Source organism: Pteropus vampyrus, unplaced genomic scaffold (assembly GCF_000151845.1).
Source record: "Pteropus vampyrus isolate Shadow unplaced genomic scaffold, Pvam_2.0 Scaffold93, whole genome shotgun sequence".
Taxonomy (NCBI): domain Eukaryota; kingdom Metazoa; phylum Chordata; class Mammalia; order Chiroptera; family Pteropodidae; genus Pteropus; species Pteropus vampyrus.
The window spans coordinates 2,988,225-2,991,144 of record NW_011888874.1 but is presented as its reverse complement, the minus strand read 5'-3'; the positions used below and the strand labels follow the sequence as shown (position 1 = coordinate 2,991,144).

At 40.4% G+C, this 2,920-nt stretch overlaps 1 pseudogene; it reads right to left on the bottom strand.

Annotated features, from left to right (window-relative positions):
- Nucleotides 1-1,840: 1,840 nt before the first annotated feature.
- On the bottom strand, nucleotides 1,841-1,959 carry LOC111742397 (annotated as a pseudogene).
- Between the last annotated feature and the right edge of the window lie 961 nt (nucleotides 1,960-2,920).

Here is a 2,920-nt window from a genome sequence, read left to right as displayed (position 1 = left end):
GGCAGCTCCCCTGTGATTTGGCAGGGCACTGAGGGACGGAATCCTACTTAGCCTACATCTCAGCAGCTTATGGTGGGAGAGCAGTGTGAGGCGGGGAGGCTTCTTCTTGGGGCTTTCTCCGGGAATGTTCCCCACCATAGGGATTGAACAAGATGGAGTCTTATCAATTCTTGGCCATTCTTGACCAAATTTTTTTTTCCCAGTTTTTGACATTTTGTCCCCAAGTCAGCAACACCTCACAATATCATCGCTCAAAATGGAAAATGGACTCAAAGCTAAATAACTTCATCTTAAAAATTCAACGTCATCTCCTTTCAGAAAATAGTATTTAAATTCTCAGTAACTGATTTGTATTGGGTAAGAAGACATGGTGCTCTTTAAAGAGACCGAGCAGTCAAAAATTGTCCTTCAAACAACCTTTGCTTTCATTTTCCACTGATACCTTCTCTATTGTGTTGGTCCCCAAGTACCAACACTAGACTTAGGTGTATTTCTCTAGTGGGGGATATTAGCTGGTACTCATAGTCACACTATCAAAAAATCTCTGTAGCTGGCTTTGCCATGGTTCCTCAAATGTTTATCTAACCAAGTCCTTCAGGTTTAAGGACATTTGTTTTTTTTTAAAGCTTAAAATGCAAATGTTATCCTGGAAGGTTAAGAAAAGCTGATGTCAACCATTAACCTTAAAATCAACAATTAACAGCTCAATCCAAATGAGTTTATAATGTTTTCTTTAATAATAAATGGACCAGTGGTTGTTGAATTTTCTGAGTTACTAGTACCGGAATTTGGGGTGACATTGAAGGGATTAAAAGGTGAATGCCAGTTCTTTTAAGAGCAATTTTTAATACATTCCATTAAAACCCTATTCGCTTGGCATTGTTTTTGTACTATTTGAAGGTTTGAGTAGAAATGTTTATTTCCCTGACTTTGTCTTATGAAATAAAATACAAACACAAAGGAGTTAAAAATTCCCAAGGTTGTAGTAAAAAGGGATCCTTTCGGTGGCATCGGCTGACTTCTGACCTAAAGGAACACGTTCCGTTCCATCCCACCAACGTATCTCAGATTCAGACTGTTTTTTCCTGGCAGACATCACAATATATAGTATAAATTCCCAGTTGTTGCAAAAATAAATTTTTCATGTTAACCAAAATATATTGGCAAAACTAAGTATTGTTTCAGATCCTATGAAAATAACTAGAATGAACCCTGAACTCTTCTAGGGCAGGAAACTGTCTTGTCACCTTCATCAACTAGAACTACACAGTGCTTGACAGACACTCAAGAATGATCTCTTGGCTTGTACAGTACTGGGTCCTGAGGGTAAGCGTCTCATGGTAGAGAAGTTTACTGGAGATAAAAGGTTAAGAAAGTCTATTGCTCGAGATGGTGAGTTAGTGGTGGTGGTAGACACCCTAGGTTTTATATTTTTTAGTGAGAAGAACTAATAAAAAAAAGATAGATGGAAGGGTCAATAAGCACATGCAAAGGGCAAAGATGGAAGAATACTGGAAAGCAACTTTCTTTACTTTATGATTTTACTCATATACAATTTCTTTTGTAAAGTTAACAGGAGGTTAAAACGGGGGCTCTTCCTGACTTAGCTTGAATGAGGTCCCAAGAAAATGGGTAAGAATCTGTTGCATAATTCTTGCATCTCTTCATTTACCTTAAGAGGGGTTGGAAAGAGAATAAACTAAAGGACTGACTTGGGAGAGAGGACGGTGGTACCCCGTCTGTTCTAAGAATAGTAAAAGATGACCACATGACTCAGAAAGTTAAATGCATGTGAAATGTGGGCTTGGTTTGACTCAATCTTTGTTGTTGTTGTTTTTAATGCTTACAGCACCTGGTTCTCCTAGGTGGTCTCCCATCCAAGTACTAAACAGGCCCAACCCTGCTTAGCTTCCGAGATCAGACAAGATCGAACATGTTCAGGGTGGCATTGCCGTAGACTTGGTTTGATTCATGACTGAGAAAGGCACACCAGCCTGCAGTGGCTGCCCTAGGGTGGACCTGGTTTGGCTCAAGCAAAGATGCGTATGTGTCTTACTTACATATGCTACACGGGAGAGAGAAGGTGGAGGCCTCAAGTCCTTCTAACGAGGCCAACTAGATGGCCAGGGAGCCCAGCAGAAGATAGACATGGATGCCATGTTTCTGGATGTCGCAAAGCTTTGCAACCTACTGTTGTAATTAGAGATGCATCTGCCCAGTTCAAGGGAACTGTGGCAGTGGGAGCCACTGCATAGCCATGCAAAAGACTCTTGAGGAAAAAAGTCAACCCTAATTTGTTAAACTCAGAAAACCTGAAGCCTGCTAAAGAGGAGCCCAGCTCAAGTAAGACTTTGTCTCTCCCACTGCTGTGATCGGAAAGACAGACCCTGGCTGGTGAGCTCTTGAAGGGAGAGGAAAGATGCACTACAAAAAATAGGGAGGGAATCAGATGCCTCCCAAACCCTGCCTGCCCTGCCCTTCCCTTTGTAGGTTTCCAATCAGAAGTAGGACCAAGCCAGGAAGGAAGAAAATTGGATATTTGATGGCATAACAAGCTATAGTTTTAATTAATATATCTTGAACAGAAGAACATTCTATTTTCTAAACCGAGACTGTGTGATATAAAGTGACTATAGGATCAAAAGTGAGTAGCAAATTCATAGACTTTTTGGAGTTTTTATTTAGGGCAAGATAAGATTACTGCCAGTGATTAAATTTTTAAAATACAAGTGAGCAACTAACCAGACAGATGAAGTAAAATTGCATCTGAGCTCATCATGAGTTGTACTCAAGACTACTATTAGCTGGTGGCAATCACATTTAATGTTATTATAATAACTCCTTTCTCTCGCCTTGCTGTTATGACCTATGCCCCTCCACCTACTTCTCAAGGTGAGTTGACACAGCCCTTTTTGGTGTT